Below are 19,995 nucleotides of genomic sequence, written 5' to 3' on the forward strand. Positions count from 1 at the left end.
CATCGGTCACAGATGGATAAACTCGTTGAGTAGGTCCATTGCCAGATGGAAGGAGCAGGTGGTCACAGTGGTCTACATGAGCTGTGCAAACACTCCAAGGCCCCTTGAAGCCTGATGACCCCAGGAATAGGTTGGGCTGGAGTTCAGTTCTGCTCTCATTTCAGTTCAATGAACACCTTCAGAGAACCTACCAGGAGCTGGGCTCTGATCTGGATCCTGTCGGGTTTAGAGTCCATGCAATACAAATCTTCCCTGTCCCGTGGAGTTCATAGGGAATTGTGAAGTCACTCACTGCCCTTCCCCATGCCTCCAGCTGCCTCTCTGCTAACAAGGACCCCTACGTGGAGAAAGGATGCTTGTCTTGGCCACACCTGGCCATTGGGGGTTTTATCTTTAGATAGAAAAGCCTGAGAGAAGGGCCAGAATTCTCCAGGTGAACCATGACAGTGGCACTCATCAAAAGGGCACCTGTTCCCCCAGCCTGAAATCTTAGATGTCCCTTCCTCTCAGAGCCTTCCCCAACTCTCTGGGCCGGGGTAGGTACATCCCCTCTGCACTTTTGCACCGCCATTGTTTTGAACTTAGCACATGGCTCTGGGGTGAGTTTTTCTCTTCGGAAGGCCCTTGAGCGCAGGGAAGAGTCGTGTCTTGGCCATCTCTGTCTATGAGGCCATAGACAAAGCTGGATGAACGCAACTTTGTTAAACAAATGATCCCTCGTATTCGTTTCCTATGGCTGCCATAACCAAGTACCATGCACTGAGCGGCATACAACAACAGAAACTTGTTTTCACACTTCTGGAGGCTGGGAATCCGAGGTCAAGGTGCCCTCAGGGTCATGTTTCCTCTGAAGGCACTACAGAAAGGTGTGTTCCACGCCTCTCTTCTGGCTTCTAGTAGCTCCTTGGCTTCTGGCAGCTTAACTCCACTCCTTACATGGCCCTCTCCGTATGTGTCTGTGTGTCCACATTTCCCCCTTCTGTAAGGACGCCAGTCACAATGGATTAGGGGCCCACCCTGCTCCAGTATGACCTGATCTTAACATAACCAATTACCTCTACAACAACCCTATTTCCGAAAAAGATCACCTTTCTAGGTACTGGCAGTTAGGACTTCAATATACAAATTTTGGGAAGATGCATTCAACCCGTAACAACCCTTTAGAAAGCTGGTCTCAAGGCTCCTTCTCCGGGACGTAACAGACAGGTTACAAGTTTGCCTCCTCACTGTGTCCCCACAATACTCCCCAAAACAGATAAACAGCTGTTACATGACAGAGACTCCTGGATGCAGAACCAGAATCAGAGCACAGGTCTCTTAACGGCAGAGCGGGGCCAGGGCCTCCCTAGGAATGGTCTGGTGAGGATGCTCTCTGCAGGGTCCTCCCTGACCATGTTTCTCCCTCCTGCAGAGCGGCCTCCCCTCCCCAAGGCCTCCCTCAGCGCTTCCAGCCCAGAAAGCAAAGGGGAAGCTGAGTTTTGCCTTTGGCTACGCTAGGCAGACTTTGAGCCTTGGGAGGAGATGAATGGCTTGAAATTCCCCCAAATGCCTTCCTTGAAGGGAGGTTTTTGCTGGCTTTGCACTGAGGTCTTGGATTCGACCCAGCGACATAACGAATTGCTGCAGAGGTGATCTTGCCGTGGGAATGAAATGCCGACTGACACGGTGTTCTTGCTTCGCTCCCGGAATTGCACTCAATTCTTATCAACAAAACCCACCTGCTAATAATGCCCGCCATATTTACGTCGTGCTCTCTGTCAAATGGGCCACTGTCCTTCCACCTTCAGAATTGTGGCCACGAAGTGACTCAGGCTGGAGTAGAGGAGTAGAGGTCAGAGTGGGAATGCATTATGAAAGGGGTGTGTCTGAGAAGCGTGAGAGTGTAGGCGTGCGTGTGTGCGTGCACGCACACGCTACTTCCTGTCTGTCCCCAGGATATTTTGTACTAGATTTGATGCTTTGAGCTTGTCCAGGGTTCTGTTTATCTGCGGCTGCGCTCAAAGCACCCCAAAATGTAGGGGCATAAGACAAGAGCCATTTAATCCTATGCACAAATGTGGTAGGAATTGGGGCACAGAGGCCCGCAGGACAGCCGAGCTCTGCTCCTCCAGAGGCTTGGCCACAGCTCAGGCGGCTTGAGAAACTGGAGGCTGCTGGGCCGCTGGACTGGGGCTGCGGTGCTCAGCCTTGGTCCTGGCTGCTGGCTGGGTTCCTTTGATTCTTCACGTTGTGTTCGCTTGGGCTGGATTATCCAAGGGGGCATCTGTACCCGCGTGTCTGATGACTGGGCTGGGGCGACTGGAACAGCTGGGGTGGCCGGGCATCGTGCTCTCAATACACAGCCCTCCATGTGGCTACCTTGGGCCTCCTTACGGCGTGGTGGTCCCAGGGGGAACTGGACAGCCCGCCTCTCGCCAGTGTGCGTGTTCCAACACGGCTGAGTGGAGATACCAAGGCTTCTAACGACCTGGACTCAGAATTCACACACTGGCCCTTCTTCCACATTCTGTTGGCCAGCAAGTCACTACGGACAGTCCTGATTCAGGAGGAGGGGGGAATACACTCCACCTCTGGGTCAGAGGATTGATGGAGAATTGCCCCCCCTCTTTAAGCTTCAAAGCACACCCTGCCTGCCGGCCGTCATCCGATGCTGCAGGTGTCTCTCCAAGCGCTTCTCCACCGGGTCTCAGAACTATCGTTCCTAACCGCAGAGCTAACCACGTTATGCCCCTGCCCCCAGCCCTCACGTAGGCGCATGCGCATGCGCACGCATGCGCGCACGCGCACACACGCTCAGAAACCTGCCGCCCTTAAGTTCCTCGGAAGGGTTCCGTGGCTCCCTGGCCCGCACAGCTCAGTAAATTCTCCCCGGCCTGCCCCCTCCTTACTTTTCTATTCCTCTCCCCTCGCCCCCTATTCTCCATCCTAATTTTATTACTTGTAATTCCTGAAATCTCTTTATCTTCCTTCTGGGCCTTTGCACGCGCTGCCTTTGCAGCATTCCTGCCTCCTTCGACTGGTTCCTCGGGCGGCAACTCATCTTTCAAACAAGCCTTTGCTGACACCCGCCCCACCCCCTCCCACCCCACAAGGTGCACATTTATCTTACAGGCCTTGTCGCTTTGCATGTAATTATCTGTTCAGGTGTCTGTCTTCCATTTTAGACAATGAGATCCTTGCAGCCAGGAGCTGTATTTTTTGAGGGGGGTGGCTATGCCTAGGAGAGGGCTTGGGAAGCAGAGCACAACACCCCGAGAATAGGGGACACACGCACGAATGAATGCCCTGGGAATAGGCAGATGGCGTGGCCCAAGGGATGGCTTCTTACTGGAATACCTGAATGAAAGCATATGAAGTGTTGGAGGGAAGATCACAGCTACGAAAGAGCTGGAAAATTCCGTTTCAGCTCCTGGAATCTCGGAGCCTGGCTCCCCAAGCATACTCTGCCCTCTGTGAACGCTGTGGGCCAGTGAGAGATGTTCTCTGGTGGAATTTGGGGAACCCCAAGTTAAACAAAAGCATCCCCCCCCCCCACCACTTTGACCTTAGAAGTTCAATATGCTGATGGGCGTGCAAACCTCACAGGAAGTATAGAATGCCGTGTTTCCCAGGTTTCCGTCACCCTGGAGGTCTGGTGGGGCCACTGGACTGTGCTGCATTCTCTGGGAAATGTTCCGTTGCTGCTCTGCCCTCAACCCCTTTCAGGGGATACTCCTGCCTTTAGCTGCTGATGGCCAGGGAGTGAACCACACACGTCCCTGGTGCTCAGCTGTTGGCAAAAGGGTGGATCAATGACCAAGAGGTGCCGATCGTAATCTTCTTTTCCGTGGTAGGTGCCCGAGATGACGGGTCTCACAAAATCGGGGTTGGAAGTAACCATATGAGTCCATGCACAACATGAGTGATCATAACAGTTCTGTGACACATTCATTTTTTTGTATTAAATATAATTTATTGTCAAGTTGGTTTCCATACAACACCCGGTGCTCTTCCCAACAAGTGCCCTCCTCCATGCCCGTCACCCACTTTCCCCTCCCCCCCACCCCCCCATCCACCCTCAGTTTATTCTCAGTTTTTAAGAGTCTCTTATGGTTTGCCTCCCTCCCTCTCTGTAACTTTTTTTCTCGTTCCCCTCCCCCATGATCTTCTGTTAAGTTTCTCAAGGTCCACATTTGAGTGAAAACATATGGTATCTGTCTTTCTCTGCCTGACTTATTTCACTCAGCATAATACCCTCCAGTTCCATCCACGTTGCTGCAAATGGTGGGATTGCATGCTTGCTCATTGCCAAGCGGTATTCCATTGTATATATAAACCACATCTTCTTTATCCATTCGTCAGTTGATGGGCATTTCGGCTCTTTCCGTCATTTGGCTATTGTTGAAAGTGCTGCTATAAACACTGGGGTACAAGTGCCCCTCTGCATCAGCACTCCTCGATCCTTTGGGGAGATTCCTAGCAGTGCTATTCCTGGGTCATAGGGTAGATCTATTTTTAATTTTTTGAGGCACCTCCACACTGTGACATATTCAAATGCCCCTTTACAACGAGGCAGTGGAGGATTAGAGAAATAAGTCAGTCGGAGAAAGACAAATATCATATGATTTCACTCATATGTGGAATTTAAGAAGCAAAACAGATGAATGTAGGGGAAGGGAAGGAAAAATAAGGTAAAAACAGAGAGGGAGACAAACCGTAAGAGACTCTTAAATACAGAGAACAAACTGAGGGTTGCTGGAGGTGGTGGTGGGGGGTGGGCCAGATGGGGGATGGGCACTAAGAAGGACCCTTGCTGGACGAGCACTGGGTGTTGTATGTGAGTGATGACGCACTGAATTCTACTCCTGAAATCACTATTACACGATATGTTACCTAACTTGAATTTAAATAAAATTAAAAAAAAAACCCGATTAACTCAAAAAATAAATTATTAGTTCTAACAATGAAAACAAAAAAGGCGGTAGAGGCTTAGAGAAGTGAATGGCCTCTCCAGGGTGAAGCCAAGAGATCGGTGGGCTTTGGGCTCTGAGTGGGGGGTTCTTTCCACTACACCAGTGCTCTCAGTAGGACCCCAATTCCTCAGTCATTGCAGAATTGCATCCACCAGGGACAGGGACCCCGCATTCACAGATCACCTATATGTGATCGCCTATAGTAACTCGTCACAGGAACACTGGGAGCTCGTATTCCTAAGCTTATTTTGTAGATGAAGTGACCCAACGGACACACTGGGGGTCAAGGGGACGGGACTTAAGCTCCATGGGCATTCCGCGTGGCCAGATGTTTTCGCCTGAGGAGGTGGTGCAGAATGCCTTCAGTGTCCGCAAATGGGCGCACGGCAAGCGGGTCTCACTCACTAGCTGGTGTCCGGCCTCGCCATGGGATTTGCTTCCAGAGCAGTCTTCTGGGGGCGAAAGGATCAATGGCAAAATTGGTGGATCCAGCAAGACTTTTGCAATAAAAGCTCTTTATGCCTCTTGTTCAAAGCGTTTAAGTGCCTTTTAGATCACAGATTGAACCATCGACATTATAAAGTGGAGCCTTTTAATACCAAAATACACTTCCAGAGTGAAATTCCATTATGGGAAAAAGCATTTCACGGCACCGGGCTAGATAATAATTCTCTCACGTGTAATAGGATGTATGAAATGTTTGATGATAAACAGAGTTTCTCAGCATTGTAATAAGACGACTCACACAGCAGTGTGTGTGTGTGTGTGTGCGCGTGTGCGTGTGTGTGTGTGTGTGTGTGTGTGTGTTGTATACACATAATAAGACACGTCTCATTCCGGATACCAGTTTCTTGGTCTGTAAACAGTGGGAATTGGGCTTGATGGGCTCTGAGGTGCTTCCTCCTGTCTGATCACATGGAAAAGCCACTTTTTCACTCTCGGTTTCCATTTCCTCGTCCTTAAAAGGAAGGCTTTTGTAACAAGAAGTGTAGTTGCAGTGGTGACTTAAAGTGGCTTAGGACAAAGAGTGGGGCGTAGGTATTCTTTTAACTACAAACTTCGGAAGTGTTTCCGGTTCAGGCAAGCGTGCGAGGGTTATCTGGACCTGCTTTCCCTGTCTCAGCTCCTCAGACTGACCTTGTGTGCTGTCCCCCCACCCGGCCCTCCCCGGTCACCCCGGGGTCACATCCTCGCAGCAGGCAACACCAGCAGAGGGAGAACTTCTCTCTCCCAATATCTTCCTTCTTTCTTTCTTTCTTTCTTTCTTTCTTTCTTTCTTTCTTTCTTTCTTCTTTCTTTCTTTCTCTTTCTTTTTTCTTTCTTTCTCTTTCTTCCTTCCTTCCTTCCTTTCTTTCTTCTTCTCTTTCTTTCTTTCTTTCTTTCTCTTTCTTTTTTCTTTCTTTCTCTGTCTTCTTTTTTTCTCTTTCTTTCTTTCTTTCTTTCTCTTTCTTCTTTCTTTCTTCTTTCTTTCTTTCTTTCTCTTTCTTTTTTCTTTCTCTTCCTTCCTTCCTTCCTTCCTTCCTTCCTTCCTTTCTTTCTTCTTCTTCCTTTCTTTCTTTCTTTCTTTCTTTCTCTTTCTTCTTTCTCTTTCTTTCTTTCTTTCTTTCTTTCTCTTCCTTCCTTCCTTCCTTCCTTTCTTCTTTCTTTCTTTCTTTCTTTCTGTCTGTCTTTCTTTCTCTTTCTTCTTTCTTTCTTTCTCTTTCTTCTTTCTTTCTTTCTCTGTCTTCTTTTTCTTTCTTTCTTTCTTTCTTTCTTTCTTTCTTTCTTTCTTAATGCTTATTTATTTTTGAGACAGAGAGTGTGGGGAGGGAAGGGCAGAGAGAGAGGGAGACAGAGGATCCAAAGTGGGCTCCGTGCTGACAGCAGAGAGCCCGATGAACTGTGAGAGATCCTGACCCGAGCCGAAGCTGGACGCTTAACCGACCGAACCACCCAGGTGCCCCTCTCCCAATATCTCCAATAAAAGCCCCAGGATTGGTTCTCATTGGCTCAGATGGAACCACGCGTCTATCCCCGAACTAGTCACCGTTTTCAGGGTGCTCACTGCCCTGACTGGCCATACCTGGGTCACAGGCCCACTCCAGGGCAGAAGTGGGAATGGGGTCAGCCCCTCCCAACTATGAAATAAATGTTTCAGAGGGTGGTTCCCCCTTGGAACAGAGAGAGGCCGCTCTCAGTGGGAGGGGGAAAGGACGCCAGAGAAAGCAGACACCGGACACGCGTTGGGGGGTGTGAATTCGGTCCGGTGAGCCCTGAGGCTTGTACAAGCTCTAGAAGCTGACGCACAAGTACGTAGCGCTAGAGGCAACGAGGAGATGATCCAATTCAATCTTTTTGCTTTGAGTTGAGGAGACTGGGGCTTGAGGGGAAGAAGTGACTTGCCCAAGGTCACTTGAGTTTTTAGCAGCAGGCCTACCACCAGAACTCGGGTCTCTAACCCTCAGCTCCCTGCTCGTTACTTCTCCTGTCTAAACTATGCAGGGAGGGGGGCCTCCTGGGAAGGGTTCACCCAACGGAGCCTCTTGGCAGAGTCCATCGAGGCCTTCACTATTTCGATTCGATTCTGCCAACAGCAACCCTTTGGCATACGCAGCAAAGGATATTTCGAAGTAGCTGACGCCTTCCGAGTCTCCTTGTGCAGAACCAGCACTCCCGGCTGTGATTTCTGGTTGTGCTGTTTCTTTGCTGTGTACTCTAGGTCAAGTCACCTGACGTCTCTGGGCCTCAGTTTCTCAATTTGCGAACTTACCCTCCTCCTTACTGCCTCTCTCCCCACATGCGTACCCATGGGATCTCTTGTGTTCTAGAAGAGGGTGGTCTAATACAGTCCGTTACAACCTGGGTTTCCACGAAGGCTTGGGTAACCTCTCTCAGGAAGTGTTTGCATTTTAACAAAGGTGTTTAAGGAATACGGCGACTCTCTAATAATGGGAGTGTTTCTGGTAGTGTGAGTGTGGGATGGCCACATCGCTGGCTTTGGAGAAGACGCAGCTAAGATCAAACCTTGACGCCTCCATGTGTGTGAGCTTGAGCCGCTGATTTAACCTTTTTTTTGGCCTCTGTTCCTCTCTGGAGAGCAAGGACCTTATAGAGTGGTGAAACTTGGGCCAGAGCAGCTCTAACCTGGGGAGGATACGTGGGAGCAGGAGACATGCCCAGCAGCACCTGGGGTCAGTGGGAAATTGTCAGCGCAGTCTCTTCTCTTGATTTCCTGAAAAGGCACGATGGCAGTTACATTGGCCATAGCTGTCACGGTGGGTTCAGTAGCATCCTCCCCAAAGATATGTCCACGTCTCAAGCCCTGTACCTGTGAGTATGACCTTATTTGAAAATGGGGTCTTTGCAAATGTAATCAAGTGAGAGATTTCGAGATCATCCGGGATTTAGGGTGGCCCTAGATCCAATGACTGGTGTCCTCAAAACAGAAGGGAGAGCGAGATTTTATACACACAGAGAAGGTGGTCATGAAGACAGAGGCAGAGACTGGGGTTATGCAGCCCACAAGCCAAGACATGTCTGGGGCACCAGGAGCTTGTAGAGAGAGGCACGGAAGGATTCTCCTCTGAAGCCTCTGGAGGGAGCATGACCCTGCTGACACTTTGACTTTGGACTTCTGGCTATTAAGGCTGTGTGAGAATAAATGTCTCTTAAGTCACCAAGTTTGTGGTCACTGTGGCAGCCACAGAAAACTAAAACAGCTGACAATCTGTTCATGATAAAACAGGAACTTTATATAAGTTCTGTAGCGTTGGCTCAAACTGCCTTTCTGACTACAAAAGAAATTTCTTATCTTTGTCTTCCTCTTTCCCCCACCCCCCTCCCCCCAATCTCAGTCTCCCTCCAATCTCAGTCTCCCCCCAGTCTCAGCATGCCCAACCTTTATGTGCAGTCCGATTACCCATGGAGATTTTCCCTACTGAGCTGATTAATCAAAATACTGAGTCATTCATATTAAGCTTAGGAATTCCTGATCATGCTTAAAAATAGCCACAGATATGTACAAATAGACCTGGCTACCAACCAGAGTGATTATTGGTGATTTAATTCACTCCAGGATCATAAGGGGGTGTGTGAAATTGTATGACAGGAAGGCATTTTTAATCGTATGTCTTCACTAATAAAAAATATATTAAGACATTACACACACAAGCTTTGGTGAGTTGGCCATCCCCAACTACTCATTTATTCATTTAATAGATATTTATTGGACTGTTGTCAGTCATCGTGCAAGCCCTCTGCCCTTATGGACCTTCAGTCTAGTGCAAGAGACGCATAGCTCCGTGTGCAATGCCATCGGGTGTTGAATTTGGTGATGAGTGCTTTAGAGGAAGGATGTGGGGTGCTTGGGTTGAGGGTTGAGCATGTGGTTGAGGCTGAGGGCTTGAGTGTTACGGCTGGGCCCTCGGGTTTGAATCCCAGCCCTGCCTACACAAGCTACTGACATGGTGGGGCCTCCGATTCTTAGCTCCCAGGTCCTTGGACCTAGTCTTTCCTCCTAAGTCAGGGTCTTTGGTGGGTTTCGGCAGAGATAGCCTGATACGTTCGTCAAGCTCCTCCAACTTGGTAGGGCTCGAACTCCTGACTCAGCCTCCCTTGTGGTGGGCAGCAGCTGAAATTTCTGTCTGCTCTTTCAGCCTTCCAAACATTCCTCCCTTGGGCTTCTTGGAGTCTTGCTCATGGGGACGCAGTTCATTAAAGAGCCAAAGATTTCACCGGGTGGGGGTGGTAAACGTTGATCTTCCTCTTCTTTCAAGGATCGAATCCCCTTCGGTTTCCACCCCCTTTCGGCCGCCATCCCACGGGAGGTTAGCGCGCTATAAACAATCCCACCATTACCAGCGGAACGGTCTGATTCCTTTTTTCAGTCTACACTCGCTCCTTCGGTTAGTTCCTCCATTCTCATATATAGCCCCTCCTCATTTCTAACAAGCCAACTATGTGCTGATGACCCCCCCAAGGGATTATCTGCACCCTCTGAAATCTGTGTGGATTTGGACAGAGACAGAGAGAAAAAGGCGTTGACAATTCAGAAGTTGGAGCCAGAGAAGTCCTAACAAAAGCACAGGAAAAAAAAAAAGTTTTCAGAAAAGGAAACAGAAACTACGGCAGAGGTGTGTTGTAAGGTCCAAGAGGAGAAAGTGCCTTAAGAAGATGAGAAATGATGGCGGGGGGCGGGGGGAGGGGGGACACCTGGGTGGCTCAGTGGGTTAAGTGTCCCATTTTGGCTTGGGTCCTGATCTCCTGGTTTGTGAGATCAAAGCCCCGCATGGGGCTCTGCACTAACAAGGTGGAGCCTGCTTGGGATTCTCTCTCTCTCTCTCTCTCTGCCCCTCCCCACTCTCAAAATAAATAAATTTAAAAAAAGATGAGAGTGATGAGAGTGTATATTACTGTAAGGAGGCCCTGGGCAATGGTCATTGTAATTATTAACGTGTTCATTGGTGCCCATCGTGACAATGCTTTTGGTAGCATGAAGGAGGCTGGAGGGGATCCGAGAGAGGGCCAGGCAGGAGCTGAAGGAACAAAGACATAGATGCAGAGAGAGGGCCACGGCCAAGGAAGGTGTAGTCCATGGACTGTCACAAGACAAGGGTACCTTTTTGCAGTTTCTAAAAGCACCGAGCCTCTTTCATTCTTCCGGGCCTTTGCCTACGCCTTTCCCTCTGCCAGGAATGCCCTTCCCATCCCTGTCTGCTTAATGCACATCCACTCTTCCTTCGGAACTTCACTCGAGGGCCCAGCCTCACCTACCGGTCCACTCCCCCTGCTAGAGTAGATATCGCTCCTCATTTATTCATTCATTCATTCCTTCGCCCATTCATTCATTCATTCATTCATTCATTCATTTTTATTCTCCTTTATCTCCTCCTGCTTACCTCTGGTCACAGCTATTGGAGTTCAGGACTCCAGTGAACTAACCCCCATCTCCTTTCCTCTGAAATAAATTGAAATGTAGACATAGAATCCGACGAGTATCAGAATGCCACCTCTACAAGTGGTAAAGCTTCACCGGAGAATGTGGCTTCACCTGTGGACTTGTGGACTTCCTTGAGACTCTGGCCCCTAATCTAAAGCTTAGAGCACCCCTCCCCCCGCCCCAAGTCGAGCCATAAGCAGCCAGATGCAACGATATTCTCTGCCCCACGCCTGTGAGCCTCCACAGAGAGGCGTGTGCTTCCAGACCCAAGTCAGGAAGGCAGAACCCGTAGGGACTCGAGCTTTCTTACCTCTTGGAGGCAGGAGCAGGCAGATCGGAGAGGAAGGCCCTCCGCGCCATGCCTTAGTTCCCTCTCACAGGCTACCCATCTGACAAGTCACTCCTTATTTGGGGGGAGTGAGTGGAGAGGGCTGAAATTCCTTTCTAATGCTGCTTTCCCTGGGTCACAGGATGGAATTTTCCTCGTGGGAACTTGAGGGGGGGAACAGCAATCCCCTCTCATAATGTAGCCATCACTGTCCTGTGACTGTCGCTTTGTGTCCATCTGCCCCAGCAGAGCGTGGCCTCTTAGAGACAGCAGTGTTGTCTCGTCTCCCCACCCCCCCATCCTGAGAACGAGCACTGCGCCTAGGGCATCGTAGGTGCTCAGTAAACCTTTGTACAACAGTGCACGTATAATGTGCGGGTTAAAGAGGTAGGTATCTCAAAACATCCACTGCAAGTGGGTGCAATGTGTCTCAAATCCTCTTAAAGCTGCTTGACAAAGTTTTAAAACACCTGAGGCCTGTTGCTCTGCCCACCTAAGACCAATGACAGTCGGGGGAAAGAAGGATCAAGTTCGCAAATTATCCTTTGGCGCGTATTTTAATTCCCAAAGCTAAATGCTGCCTGAGTTAAATCATGCCTTCTGCCTCCATTGCAGGTGTTAACCTGTGAAAATCCTGGCTGAGCCCAGCTCTCGGGTGTGAAACGCAAATCCTGGGGACATTCAAACATACTGGTGAATTGCAGCCCGAGTTCCTTTTACCGACGGTCACGAATGGCGTGCGCTCAAGCCACATCCACAGAGGCAACACAGCAATTGGCTCGTTTGCTTGAAGGGAGTGTAATCCATCAACTTGCTGGTTATTCATTCTGTCTCACGGCATTAGCCGGAGCCATTTATGCAGAAATAGAGAAGGAAGGACGTCCACTTATCTAGTTTTAGTGGGCAGTGTGGGGCTATCATAGCTCTGGGGTCAGACCGTCCTGAGCAGGAAGCCCCATTCTGTTACTAACTAGCCACAACCGCAGTCCAAGGTTCTGTTTCTCACGTGCTGGGTAATGTAATCGGACCTGCCCTTCCGGTTGGTAAAAAGGATTAAATAGGTCAATACCCTCTCGAAGCCTCCTCTAACACACGTGCAGCGTATGTCCGTTCGCGTCCCCTTCTGCTGTGTTCCTGGCATCGTGTCAATCTAGCATCTAGCTTGCCTCGAAAGCACACATCTGGCAGCTTCTCTCCATCAGTCCACACTTTTGGCCTCGCAGAAGTTTCCCTCCAAACAGGGTGATGGAAGAAGAAAGGGCACCTGGCCTGGCGCACAGCCGGGTGGCCGCACCTGTGGGTGCCCGGCGGAGATGGCCCTCGGGAGTGGGCAGGGGGAGCGGACCGGCGGGGTGGGATGGCCCCACGTGCACAGCCGCGCAGGTCTGAAGCTCCAGGCTTTGGTCACATATGCCTGAGGTGCCCTAACAGAACACCGCAGACCGACTGCAACAGAAGATGTGTATTTTCTCGCAAAGTCCAAAGGCAAAGTGGTGGCAAGACTGCTTTCTTCTGAGGCCTGTCTCCTGGGCTTGGAGGTGACCCATTCTCCCCATGACCTCACTTGGTTGTCCCTCTGTGCTTGTCTGCCTCCTGATCTCCTCTTCTTATAAGGACACCAGTCATATTGGGTCAGGGCCCACCCATATGACCTCATTTTAACTTAATCACCTCTTTAAAGACCTATCTTTAAATACAGAGGCATATTCTGAGACACAGGGGTTAAGACTTGCACATATGAACTTTGGGGAGACACCATTCTGCCCGTAGCACCGTGGAAGCAGTGGCCAAGGCCCAGGTAGCAGCCCAGAGTCTGGGAGACAAGGCAAGACCCTCTGCCCTGGGGCACAGCAGATGTGTCCCACGTGGGGTTCTAGCCCGCGTGGGGTTCTGTCTGGGATCGGTCTTGGAAGAGACAGGACACACACAGTGCGCTTCTCAGGGACACCTTGGCACCTCAGCCTTTCGCCTCCCTCTTCCTTCTCCCCTTCCTCCGCCCTTAGTGTTGCTCTGCTGAAACTTCCCTGTGCTCCGGCCTTACCTCCAAGGCCTTGACCTTGGACACTTAAGCCCAACCTTTTGAAACTCACAAATCTTCTCTGAATTATATCGCTTCTGCCAGGAATTTCAAAAGTATATCTTAAAATTAAAAAGCTGAGAAGACGCCTGGGTGGCTCAGTCAGTTAAGTGTCCAACTTCAGCTCAGGTCACGATCTCACGGTTCGTGTGTTCGAGCCCTGCATCGGGCTCTGTGCTGGCAGCTCAGAGCCTGGAGCCTGCTTCAGATTCTGTGTCTCCCTCTCTCTCTGCCCCTGCCTCACTCATGCTGTGGGTAACAAACATTAAAATGAATTAAAAAAATTAAATTAAAAGCTGAGAATTGCCATCTCTGTTCTCCGGGCTCTCTTCCTTGTGGCTTTCTTTCTCTGAGGCACAGGACTGGAGTGTCCTTATTGCCTGAGCTGGGGAGAAACCACAGGGTATAGAGAAATTGATGGGAGGAGAGGAGGGTAAAGGAATTCATATAACAAAATGTAGCCCATTGCACTCTGTCTTCTCAAGGAGCCCTGGCCCACTCAGAGTTCTCCTGCAGCTGACCTTGACACTTATCTCGATGACCAGATCCCAGATTTCTGACAGTCAGGGGCCATCTGCCAGTCTACACTGTGAAATCCCACATTCCCTTTGACATACAGGAAGAGTGTAATCATAGACATTGTACAGCTGAATTCAAATCTGCCTCCACCACTTACTGGCTGTGTGACTTTGGGCAAGTTGCCCAAGTTTTCCAAGACTCAATTTCCTTGCCTGTAAAGTAGGCTAATAATGGCACCTACCTCACAGAAGGTAGTCCTGGTAAGACCAAATGAGATGTAGATATAATGTACTTAGGACCATGTCTGACACCCAGTAACTGCTAAGATATTTCAGGTATTATTATTGAAAAATGTTTGCCTATAGATTAATTGACAGGCTATGGGTTTGGTTAAAGCAAGGTGGTGGTGATGGCGATGATGTGTGGAAAAATGGGAAAAATGCCTTCTCCACGCTGTGATTATATTGGGCAACAAGTCTCTCCAATTCTCTTGTGATAGAACGGTTTTGTTTTGCTCAGAGCCCCTTTGAGCCTCCTAACAATGCTCACATATAATGCTTTTCGTCCCGGAATCTTGGACATAGTAAACACAATATGAGTTGGAGGGTTGAAAAGAAAACCAACAGTTTGCTTTTGTTTTGGAAGACCCCTCCTTCCTTTTCTAGTCTGCAACCTGGCAAACGGATGTGAACATGTATATGTATTTGACCTGAGTCTATGGCTAGCCACTGGCAATCAATGATTGCAGCTGCTTGCAGCTGGGCCCCTGGAGGTGGAGCGATGTGAGAAGTGGACCTCATGATGTTTAGAGGGAAGGAAGTAAGAGAGGGATGAACAGAAGGAGGAAACCAACTTTTACTGAGTGGTCAAGGGGGCAAGAATTTTGTACACACTGTCTCACTTAACTACCAGCAGTTACAGGTGAGGGAAGAGGCTCAGTGAGGTTAATAATTTCTACAAGGTCACACAGCAATTAAGTGGCAGAGGGAGGTCCCAAACTCGGGTCTGTCTCATTCACAAAACCCATGCTGCTATCGTATTACTACACCGTTCTCTCTTTCTCTAAGGACGTTTGTCTCCACTTCCAAGAAGTGTGGAGTAGGACAAAGGAGGAATGCTCATGCCCCTGGGAGCTTGGGAGTGTCAGATCCAGTGTGCAATGTGGGAAGTGCAGTGAACAGGAGAGATCATCTGGAGAGAAGTTCTAATGAAGCAAGTACCAGGTACCCTGGAACTTATTGAAATCCACCAATTGTAACATACCCCATTATTTTCTGTGCTACTGATAAAGAAAGAAGGAAATCACTGCCAATCACAATTGGCATTGATTGCAAGACATGCCCTGGTTTTAGCGACATTAAAGTGTGAAAAGCTTGCATGTCAGAATCGATACAAGATGTCATTTATCAGAGCCAGCTCCTGCCCTGGATTAAAGTTTAACACAGGACACAATAACCATTCCAGGTATCTTAAGCACAAAGGGATTTAATACAGGGAGTTAGTGCTTTATAAACTCGCTGAAGGGCGGGTTCCAGTTCTAGCTGGAACTCTGCAGAACTGCCTTGCCAGAGAAGCTGTTTGCTCTGCCACAGTCAAAAAAGGGGAAGGGTGAGGAGGCTGCCAAGTAGGACTTGTGAGTTAAGATAATGCGGTGACAGTTCTAGCCAATTGATGGTATACTCATGGGTAGGGGTTATTGCAGAGAAAGAATACAGATTAAAATTGCCAAGGGAACAAGCAGAGCCCAGGAGGATTCCAAATGTAGAGCTTCTGTGGTCCTCCTCCCGTAAGGTTTAGGACAGTGTTACTTCCCAGTATCCATGTAACAATACCGTCAGGATTCCCACCCAGACACCCAAGCTTCGGTGTCCAGAGTTCTTATTGGGGCTCTACCACAAAGGTGCGATTGATTGCCCACATGGCTGATCTCAGTCTCTAGTCCCTCTGGAGGCTGACTGATTCAGTGTGACCCAAAGCACCCACCAGAAATCGCATTGTTGGTTCTTCTGGCATGGCCAATCCCCACCCTAAATCTTATTGTTGGACCATCTGGTGACCCAAGTCTCCCAGGCAAGTAGAGACGCTCCAATCAAGCATGACATTTCAAGGTCTTAGAAATCACCTCCCCCAAACCCAGGTGAAGGTCCTAATTCTTTTTGGGCAAGGTTAGATTCTCTACTACACAAACTCACAACTGTACCTGCCACCCAGGGATCAGGAAGCTGCTTCTGCCACCAGATCGGCTGCCTTCTGACAGTTACGAAATAAGGCACATGGCATTGGAACACTGTGGCAAAAAATCCTAAGACTCCATGACTGTGTTGATGCCTCACTTCTGCTCTCCAAATTCCTTGAGGAATCTCACTAGTGGAGCCTCATTTACGTGTAGAGTCCTCAGGGTGTTTGGGAAATGCAGGTTTTAGATTTGCAGCCTCTGCAGTAGGAAGGGGGAGTGGAAGATGGTAGAAATGTGTGCTGAGTGTCAGTAGATAATATCTGCCACTCATCTCAAGTAGGCAGAGAGCAACCTATCCACCAGCATCTTCGGCTGAGAGCATTTCACCAGCACGCTGCAAAACAATGCAGTCGTTCTTGGAGGTGCACACATTAAATTTTATTGTACCATTAATCTCTCAAAACTCGGGGAAGACAAACAGCAATGGCATCTTGAAAACCAGCTCAGGGGATAGAAACACATGAAATGATGAACGGTTGGTGCACTGCATGGGGAGTGGTTAAACATTCCATCTTCTGAGTTGGTTGAAACCTTGGCTTACAGTCCAGCTGCATCACTTACTAGCTGTGTGACTTTGAGCCAGTTCCTTGCCTTCTCTGAGCTTTAGTTTCCTTGTCTCTGCAGTGGGGGAAAGGGTGTATAATACTAACCTAAAAGATTGTGAAGATTTCTTGAAGTTTTGTTTGTAAAGGATTAGCACAATTCCTGGAAAATGCTTAAAACAATGAAGGGAAGCTGTTGCCACCACCTCCGTCATCACCACCACCACCATCGGCATCACCATCATCTTCATCATCATCTTCATCATTATCACCACCATCATCTTCATCATCATCATCATCATCATCATCTTCTTCAACATCTTCATCATCATCACTATCATCATCATCTTCATCATCATCATCTTCATCATCATCACTATCATCATCATCTTCATCATCATCATCACCATCTTCTTCATCATCTTCATCATCATCACTATCATCATCATCATCACCATCATCATCTTCATCATCATCATCACCATCATCTTCATCATCATCATCACCATCATCTTCATCATCTTCATCATCACCATCATCTTCATCTTCATCACCATCACTATCATCATCATCATCTTCATCACCACCATCACCTTCGTCATCATCTTCATGATCATCATCACTATCATCATCTTCTTCATCATTATCATCACCATCATCATCATCATCTTCATCATCATCACCATCATCTTCATCATCATCTTCATCATCATCATCACCGTAATCATCTTCATCTTCATCATCATTATCATCAATGTCATCATTTTCAAGATGAAGAAAAGAGGAAGGAGGAGACATTTTCCTAGGCCTTTAAAATTCCATCCACTTCTGTCCTCAGAATAATCTATAATCATCAATCACTCTGTCATTACATCTAAAAGGACCCGTCTCTACTATTTTGGGACTCACCAGATTAGTTCAGTAGAGTAACTAGATCAATGTCTGTCCCCTTGTCTATGAAGCCTGGCAGAGCAACTTGCTCTTCTTTCTGTATTCTCACTGCACAGAGTACCCCTGTGCCACCAGTCAGCCCTTACATTGTTACATCGTCCACTATGAGCAGCTGTAATTGACAGCAGGCTGAGTATGGAATCAAAGAGTTCTATTAGTCACCAGCAGTGACCTTGAACAAATCACTTCATTTCTCTGGGGCTTTGTCTCCTCACCTGGACACTGGGGATCATATTATTCACCTCTCAGGGTTAGTGGGCGTAGTTTTCCCAGCACATAGTAAGTGCTCATAAAGATCATAGCTACTAGAATTTGTAGACATGTCTGGGTTCCCCACTAGATTATAAATTTAGTAAGGACACTGCCTGGCACATGGTAGATGCTCAAAAGTCCTTGCTGAAATGGAAACGATGGCTCTGGGCACCTGGGATGAAATAAGGCATCAAAACCAGGGGCAAGGTAGTCAGAAGACTGTTGTACACATTCTACTATTCCCTACTCTCCCTTTTTCTTCCTCCCAGGAGGTAATATTTCCTTGGATTGTTGTTAGGATGCCTACATTGAGTAATGACACCCTAGCAGCTTTGTTCTAGCTAGATCAAAGCCCTCCTAGACATTACCTTGTCTCCTTCCCAACAGCCTAAGAAGGCAGAGAACTGGTTGGTCCAGGGTGATTATTCCCATTCTGTGGATGAAAACAACAAGGACTAGGACTCATGAATTGACTGATGAGCAGAACCAGCGACTGCTGGGCAGCCTGCCAGGGCAATGTTGCCTCTTGGTGATTATTATATTTGTTTGAACTTCACAGACCTTTTCCACCATGGTGTAGCCAATACCAACATTTTCTGTATTCCTCCAAGTGCCCTATTCTATTGTTACTGTGCCTTTGTGCTAGGGTTACCAGAGCTGGGGGGGGGGGTCCTGGAAGTAAAAAAGGGCAATCTTGGGCCTGACTATCTGGCAAATCAATACTGATCCAATGCATAGATTTTTGGCTGGTCTGCCCTTGCTAGAAAGTTGGAAAATTTTTATTCATTGAGCTGAACCCGCTCATGGGTCACCCTGCTTTATCTGTGATGTTCTGCTAGCCAGGAATCCCATTAGCTGACTATGATAGCCTCTTGTACTCTACTCCTGAACTGAAAATATTTCTTTATTAGAAGTTTCCTAATGTTCTGGGCCTATGCATAAAGGGGCAGTCAAAACAGCACTTAGTAGATTCAGGGGGCCTGGAATAAGTTAAACTCTTTGAGATATTTTTTTCTTCGTTAAGAATTGAAATAATGTATGTGAAAAAGCACAGTGCCTAATACATGATAGAGGCTTCTTAAGCATTAATTAAACCAGAATCCCCAGAGTTCCCAGAGGTTAGCTTATTTATTCCCTGACTCAGAGTAAGTGCTCAGTAAACATTTGTTTGCACTGTAGGTGTTTTTGCATATATGGCAGGGCTATATTCATGGACCTTTCCTGTCTAGTTCAATTCTTTTTAAAATCTTTTAAAAAATATTTATTTATGTTTTGGGGAGAGCACAAGTGGGAGAGGAGGAGCAGACAGAGGGGGATAGAAGATCCGGAGTGGGACCTGTGCTGACAGGTGGACAGTTGTAAGCCCGATGTAGGGCTCGAACTCATGAACTGTGAAAACATGACCTGAGCTGAAGTCAGATGCTCAACAGACTGAGCCACCCAGGTGCCCCCTCTCTACTTCAGTTCTTAAGTTTTAAAACCTGGCCATAGCAATTTCTCACTGGTCAACTTTCTATACATCCCTGATCTTTTTTTTTAAATTTTTATGTTTTATTTTATATTTGAGAGAGAGAGAGAGAGAGCACAAGCAGGGGAGGGGCAGAGAGACGGAGACAGAATCTGAAGCAGGCTCCAGGCTCCGAGCTGTCAGCACAGAGCCTGACGCGGGGCTTGAACTCACGAACCACGAGATCATCACCTGAACCTAAGTCCGATGTTTAATTGGTTGAGCCACCCAGGCACCCCTGATCTTGATACCAAGCTATCAACTCATCAAAATTCGTTGAGAGTCTCCAAAATTCGAGAGAGGGGTGTATTCCCATCTACAACATTTCACAGAGACATGCTGTCTCTGTGACGGCAGCTTGGACTGGTCTCCTGCCATGCTCTCCATTGGTAGGACATCTCAGCATGTGTGGACGGTGTGGGAGGTTTGGCAAGTGCCTTGGAACACAGCTACATTTAAGTAGCATTTAACAGTAAGCCACCCAACTGAGGGTGATGTAACCATGAGCTCAAGAATAAATATATTCCATTCTCACCTTGGAATGCTCCATGCACTGCTGCTGACTTAATTGTGCTTTAAGGCCAGCCGATTGTCAACCCAGTAGGGACAGTTCTTCCATACACGTATAGTAAGGTTGGGGAAACACAGTCACCATGTGACAGTTAAATCCTGTTCCAAGTCCTCTTTGTGCACGTGTGAGTGTGCGTGCCTGTG

This window comes from Panthera tigris, chromosome B3 (genome assembly GCF_018350195.1).
Source record: "Panthera tigris isolate Pti1 chromosome B3, P.tigris_Pti1_mat1.1, whole genome shotgun sequence".
NCBI classification, from domain to species: domain Eukaryota; kingdom Metazoa; phylum Chordata; class Mammalia; order Carnivora; family Felidae; genus Panthera; species Panthera tigris.